Source organism: Cetorhinus maximus, chromosome 26 (assembly GCF_964194155.1).
Source record: "Cetorhinus maximus chromosome 26, sCetMax3.hap1.1, whole genome shotgun sequence".
Classification (NCBI taxonomy): Eukaryota; Metazoa; Chordata; class Chondrichthyes; order Lamniformes; family Cetorhinidae; genus Cetorhinus; species Cetorhinus maximus.
In genome coordinates, this window is record NC_135904.1 from 27,527,677 (window position 1) to 27,535,637 (window position 7,961).

Here is a 7,961-nt window from a genome sequence, read left to right on the forward strand (position 1 = left end):
GCTAATCATAAGCATCGTATTGCACTTCACTACTTACACATTAACGGTTCAATTATTTTAGTCTTTTAAGTGAAGTACAACTACAATTCTTAAAGGGTTAATAGAAAACACAGCCTCAATAAGGCAGCTTGAGGATTTATGTTTCGTTTAATCGACATCGCTGTGCAGGAACCTGTAAAAGCTCATTCATAAATTGATAGTATTTAAATTTACAGTCTTCTCACCTAGATATTTCATTTTTCTTTTAGGAGTCTCTTAGGTAGTCCCTTTAGCAAAACAATTGTCCTCTTGACAAAAAAAATACTGCTTTTGTTTGCAGAAGAAAGGAGCCCAAAGTCTTATCTCCAATTTAATGACATTATGTACAAGTGATGGGATGATTCATTTCAGCGTGATTTCTCCTCGGAAATAAAGAGAAGTTTCGCTCGATGGCAGTGCCCCTTTAAGACAATCCCCCAAACCACTGTCATGGTGCTCAATGACATTAGCAGCGAAAGAAAGATTGATGGCTATGGAAATCCGAAAAGCCTTCTCCGATTTATTCGTAACGAATAGATGAAAGTATTTGGGGTTCTGTACCCAGCACTGCTTGACGTATGAACTGCAGTCATCCCACCAAAGCGGATGTGGCGGATGAACGAATGAAGCCAAAAGTATCATTATTGTTTAAGGTGCTGGAATCGAGGACACCTATGGCAAAATAAGCTATGCGTTGGGGATTGCCTCGTGTCCGAGCACACATACAGATGCAACCTGTGGGCCACACCATATGATGGGTCCCTTCGTGCCAGGGGAACAGCTCCCCCTAGGGACAGGAGAGTAAAAGTGTGCACCATACGCAGACCCAGCTCGAGCAACCCCCTGCTGGGTCAGCGTGGAGCAGCGATGGCACCAGGACAAGAGCATTATCCTCCTTGGTGATATGTAAAAGGGGAAACTGTGCCCCGGGCAACACAAAAGATAATTGCTTTGGATGGTGCTTAAGCAGTCACAAAGAGATGTGAGGGGGTCTGGCAAGTAAATAAATAAAAAAAATAAAGACAGCCTCAACTTACAGTAAATGATCTGCAGTAGGTTTGATTCAAATAATGTAAATCATAAAATTACATACATTAAATAGAGCTTACAGCATGGAAACAGATCACTCAGACCAACAAATCTATGACAGTATTTACTCTCCGCATTGCTTCATCTAGCCCCACTGACATATCCTCTTCTTCCTTTCTCCTTCATCTGCTTATCTAGCTTCCCTTTAAAGGTAAGTGCAGCTGACTTCATGGAACAACGGTGTGAGAAAACTAAAATCTAGTCGGGCAAGCTGGTCAGCACTCGATCACCGTAGCACATCCTGTGGATGGAAATACATGCCTTATCCCCATACACAGTCTGCATGCTTAAATCCCATTAACAGAATGGTGAGACTACTTCAGGGTGTTCCAGCATCAAGGCATCCTCTGATTTAATGCTAAATTCATTTTATATTGGTCTAACACTTTGTCAGGTTTGGTGAGACACCACGGATCCATAGGCACATGGAGAGATATGGGAATTGTAATGAAATGTGAAAAGGTGTGGATTTTTTATATATACAGACAATTGGGTGAGTGAAGGATTGCTAGCACGTTAGAATGGCAAACTTTCGAACCAAATCATGATGCTGTGGTTAAAAGGGCTTGAATATCAAGGGTGGTTTTGAGAGTGGAATAGCATTGCTTTTATGGTTCTGTTAAAGCTTCTGTTATAGCCGCTTCCAGCTACTTGCCTTCGATTAGTAGGAGAGAAGCAAAGAGGATTTCAGGGAAATGCCAGAAAAGATGCTGTCAATCCATGGCCCCAGTGTAATTTGCAAAGATGAATGAAGTGTTTTTTAGACTGTCATCGCTCCTGTTCAAACGTATTTGCATCTCTTGCAGCCTCTGCCACTTGTATCTGACACTCGGTCTTCTGGGTAACGTTACAGGGATGATCTCACTGCTAATCACCTATCACATGTGATGAATTTCTGCAGACTCAGTCCTGACTTGTTAAATTCGGAGTCAAGGGCTGTGGCTTCATTCCTGGCAGTTATTTATCAAAGATGACAGCTCACAAATATCTCAATCTGGGAGAAGGCACTCTGGTGACACAGAGGCTCTGTGTGAAATTGCAAAAGTCAGCAGTCAGCGTTTATTTCATCAGAGTTGATCCAATCATCAGAGCTGGTTTGACAGTTGGGATTGTTGCTGCTCCTGGTTGACTATCCTATGGTCATTTTAATCTATTCTGCGCAGACCAACATGAAACACTGATATGAAAATGCAGAAGAAAATCTCACAATGTCTTCTGTTTCTCTAGACTTCTTTTAACTGTTGTCATACATCGGGGTTTCAGAGTAAGCCTAGTCACTATACTTCAGCGTTTTAAATTCATTACTTGAAGCAAGCAAAAGGATAGGAAATGTTATTTCAAATGCTTTGCTACGGCTGACTTTATTCTGTTTGTTCTGTATCATGGTCTTGGTCTGTTTTTTCCCTATATAAGAGAAGAAACTTTTAACATTGCCCAAGGGACAGAGGCAGATTCTTTATAAGAGTTTAGTGACAACCTGAATTATGGATTAAGTTGAGGTGTATGTGTGACCCATTAATTTGCCAAGTTCAATCAGGTTTTATCTCTCTCAATGCAAAGCCAAATGTTTCCATTAATATGTTAAGATGACACCCCCTCATACTGAATTCATAACCAGCTTTTTATTTTCTATACATTGACGATCATCATGCATGATTGTTATGATAGAGGTCAGAAATTACATGACCAGGCTGACTGACAAATGTTGCACTGAAATACGCTTTAAAAACATGTCGCTCGTGCAGTTGCGTCAACAAACGCTAAATGTCCTCAATGAGTAACGTGCAGCAGTTTTCAGCAAACAACAGCTCCCATTTATTAAATGCTTTTAAGACACAAAAAATATTTCCAAGGTGCTTCGCAGAAACCTGGCGAAACAGACAAAGAACGAGGGCGTTTGAATGATGATCAAAAAACTTGGTCAAAGCTGTCAAACCTAACAAAAGTTTGTCCCTGTGCAGTTAGCAATTTCATGGAACACCAAAGTAATGTTGATCATTTGTTTCCTGAAAATTCAGCAAATCCATAATTGGACGAAAACTGTTCATTTTGGCATGTAAAATAATGGTTCTGTAGACAATTGAAGAAATATGGGCACTGTTTTGCTAAATTATGTAAATCGCCTGCTGTCGCTACTAACTGCGGGAAAAGGAGTCATAAATCTTTTACAAAAACCTAAATGTTCTTATTGCTGTAGTTGTCAAACATTAGACTCTTTGTTTTGAAAAGCTTGCTATTTGGGTTCCATCATAGATTTCAACCAAATGTGGAGGAACCTTAAAGCACCATGAATCAAAAAGTGTAATACCTCACCTTATCGGTTTGAGATGCCAGGGAAATTCCCTCCAACGATGAGGAGCAAGCAAGATTGTTTTCCCATAATTTCAGGTTACCATATATACCCGAGTAACAGTCAATCTTGTGTATAAATCGACCCCGACTTTTGGCCTCTTTCTATTTCCCATCCCCTCGCCACCTCTCCCGCTCACCGCTTCCCTGTCTGAGAGAAGGACTGGGGAGTGGGAGAGTCAGACAGGGGAATGGTGACAGTTGGAAAGGGGAGTGGGAGAGTTGGAAAGGGGAGTGAGACAGTCAGACAGGGGAGTGGGAGAGTTGGAAAGGGGAGTGAGACAGTCAGACAGGGGAGTGGGAGAGTTGGAAAGGGGAGCGGGAGAGTCAATAAGGGAAGCGGGAGAGTCGGACAGGGGAGTGGGAGAGTTGGACAGGGGAGTGGCGAGACTCGGAAAGGGGAGTGGGGAGAGTCGGGCAGGGGAGTGGGAGAGTCAAACAGGGGAGTGGGAGAATCGGACAGGGGAATGGGATAGTCAGGCGGGGAGTGGAAGAGTCGGGCAAGAGAGTGCGGGAGTTGGGCAGAGGAGTGGGAGAGTCGGGCAGGGGAGTGGCGCGAGTTTGATGGGGGAGCAGCGAGAGTTGGGTAGGGGAGCAGGAGAGTCAGGCAGAGGAGTGGCAAGTGGAAGAGTCGAACACGGGGAGCGGAGAGGCCATTCCGAAATGGCGTTGACCGGGTCACGCACGCTCTGTCGACCCCAGGACAACACGACGCTAGAATGTATGTCCCGATACTCAGGCTAGGATTTTCAGCTTGGCGTGCAGGCGCGCGCCTGACATGCATAAGCGTGAAATAGCGTGCAATGACTTCGGCCGAGCGTCCTGACACGCTCGTGCACTCGTGCGATATTTCAATCAGCGGGCGCACGCGGGAGGGGACTGTTAAGCCCATTAATTAATTAATTAATTAATCGTAGTGAAATTTTCCCTGCCCGTCCAATCTTATGGTTGGCTGGCAGGCGAATAGGCCAAGTGGCCTTTGCATTTTGTGCGAAACCTCACCCACAGGCGGGTTGAGATTTCCAACAGTGATTTAAAAAAATTAAAAATTTTAAAACTCATTTTTAACATGTCACTGCTCATGTGACAGAGTCACGTGAGGGGATATGTTTTCCTTATTTTTGAACTCTTTATCTTTGATGTTAGAAATCGTCAGCTCCCTGAGAGGGCTCTGTTTCTTCAGGGAGATTTCACTGAGCGCACCCGCCCGTGCAGGTGCCAACCTCAGCGCTCGCGCTCCCCATGCCCCCTCCCCGGCAGCGCTGAGGTTATCAGCACGCGTTTTACGCTGGTTGGCTGGCCGTTGATTGGCCAGGCAGCGTGAAATCGCGGTCGGAGCCCGATCGTGGGCGGTGGCTGCTCCCGGACCCGCCCACACAACGAGGTAGAAATTCTGTGTACACTGACCCTATTATATCCACAATGCTAAAGTGAATGATTCGGACCCCTTGAAAATATTTACTCGTATATAAGTCGACCCCCTACTTTTTGCCTAAAAATATTGTCTCAAAAACTCAACTTTTATACAAGTAGTTGGGAGGTTAATGCTCCATTAATCATCTCCATATTCAGGTTCTGCAAACATCTTCAAAAAATTACTCCCATTGGCAGATGGTCTGATAGTCACATCTTCTTCTTCCTAGGCAGTCCCTCGGGATCGAGGATGACTTGCTCCCTCTCTGGTTTGATGAGCTCTGCGTCGGCTGATAAGTCCAACGTGTGACCTGCAGACTCTGCCACACGTAGGCTTGGCAGTGCTTGGCAGGTCGGGTAGGTATATACAGGCATGCCAAATACAAAACGAGTTCATGGTTCTCAAGAAAAATGAAATGAATGTGAAATGATGTCAGTTAAGTTTCTGCAGCCCAGCTGAGGTGAAGCAGGTTTCTGCTGCAACTTCTGTAAGGAGAATCGAAATATTACCTTCCACAGGCAGAACTTAAAACTCACTTAAACTCATAACAGAGGTCAAACGTTGTTTGTTTTTTGAGCTGGTATCTACTGATAACTCTGGGTGCCCTTACGCCCCTGACAAGCCCCAGGGTAAACATGCTTCTCCCAGGAGTCTATGGTATTTTCTATTTCCCTTTTATGCAGATATTGAAGGAGACAAGGTAATGTCAAAGCTATGATGTCAAAACTGATGTTCTGTAACTGGGATGTTCTTAATTGCTATTGGTTGCTAATTAGCTTGATACAGTAATTTATGAGCACAAAGCTCCACCTGAATGATGGATAACAATGCTCAGCATTTCTTTAAGAAACTGAGTGTCACTTTGTACCTCTGGCTCTACCAGATGATCTACAAGTAGCACTGGGTGGAGGTTTTGCAAGTTAGTTGTATTTTATAGGTTTTCCAAAGCTGACTGGATAGGGGCTGAAGCTCAGTCCATGGTGTTTTAACTGAGACGTTCTTTGTAAAAAAGCTAATCAGTTAATATTACCATTATCATCAAAACGTATGACACAATGCAAAGATACATAACCAGAAAATGCTGGAAAAACTCAGCAAGTCTAACAGCATCTGTAAAGAGAAAAAAAAAAGAGTTAACATTTCGAGTCCTTATGGCTCTTCTTCAGAGCTAATACAGCATCCTCAGTATTTTGCTTTTAGCAAAGATATATATATTATAGCCATCACATTATGCTGAGGGATACCACCATGTCAAAGTTCAACACATTCACCTGAAGTTGCTATTTTACCTAAGCGATTAACATATTTAAGACAAATGGGTCAATGTATCATTAAAATAACAAGAAGGAAACAGTTAATTAACATTCAAACTCACAGCCAATGCAGTGGACCAGTTATCAACAGGATTTGGATTGTACTCATGGAACCATTCACTGCAAAGCAGAAGACAACCATTCTGTCATTATGCAGGTCACTAGTTAGACCACATCTGGAGTACTGCACCCAATTCTGGGTCCCGCACATGGTGGGTGATTATAATAGCCTTGAAAGAGATTCGGAGAGAGTTATAAGAACGATTCCTCACTTAAAGAACCTTAGTTGTTCAGATAGATTTAAAGAAATAGGTCTATTTTCTTTAATTCATTATAGACTTAGAGGTGACCTGGTGAAATGGAGAAAGAAAAGACTTGCATTTATATAGCGTTTTTATGACCATGTAGTCACTGTTGGAATACTCCCTCAAACAAGAATGTAATAGTGACCAGATAATCTGTTTTTATGATGTTGATTGAAGGATAAATATTGACCAGGGAACCCTGCTCTTTGACAAAATAGTACCATGGGATATTTTACATCCACCAGAGTAGGCAGATGGGGCCTCAGTCTAATGCCTCACCTGAAAGAGAGCACCTCCAACAGTACATCACTCCCTCTCTACTGTACCTAATGTCAGCCTTGATTTTTGTGTTTGAGCCCTGGAGTCCCACTTGAACACAGGACATGTGATGTAGAGGTAAGAGCAAAACCAACTGAGCTACAACTGGCACCCAGGCCAGCAGCAAGGGCCTCTAGGTCTGCCTGGGGCAATACCCCTCTCCATGCCAGCCTGCTGCTAGGTGCCCGCCACCAGGGCAGTTAAACTGCCACCCCCACCAGTTCGGGAAGCTGGAGGCCGACTGGAAAATTCAGATCCCATCCGCCTCCATTCGTGCTCCCAAAAGACCCCAAAGTCGTGCCCATGGTGCTTTTAATTGGGAACTCAACATTCTTTAAACAGAAAAGATATGCAGTCAATTTTACAGGTAGGGTTTTACAAAATAATGAAAGGGCTGTACAGTACATCCATGGCTAGATTATTCCAGTTTAGCAGAGCATCAGAGGACATGCGTTTAAACTATACACAAGTAGGGACAAACTGAAGGTTAGACAGTTCTTCATTTCTCAGAGACAGAATTCAGAAATACATTGCCAGCTGGTGGGCTAAGTGCTGGTGTCACAAACACTTTAATCGCAGAAAATGGTTTGTCTTCAAGGGCTAAGGACATTTTGGAAGAATTTGTGTGTTAAAAGACACTGTCTCCGAAAGTATTAATGCAGGACTCTGATTGATATTCCTGGAAAAAGCATCCTTTTACAAGAAAGGGTAATTAAGCAGTCGTTAAGAAAAACTGTAAACCTCTTGACCCTGACGGACTGTGTACAAAGGGCATGGGTTTTATGGCTCTGAAAAAAAAACAAGCCTAGAACTGTGTTTTAAAAAGTGGGTTTTGGTGTTGCTTTGAGAAGAGAAGGACCAACTGCTTGAGTAAAAAGACAGCAGCCTTTTTGCAGTCCAGCACTAGTCCACAGCCAGAAGTGAATATATGCTGCTCCTGAGTTGCTCTACATGCTGGAATAGAGCACCCTTGCATATTCCTTGAGTCTGTCTGAAAAGCAGTGCCAGAGTCATTGATTCTTTCATGGATCAGTGCTGAGAGATGAACCGTATAATTCGGACGCCAGTTCAAGGACTCAACCATCTACCCTTTGCCTTTGAACCATTGACTCTTAACCTTTGGCAGAATTCTTCCATTTCTATTTTTATTTCATT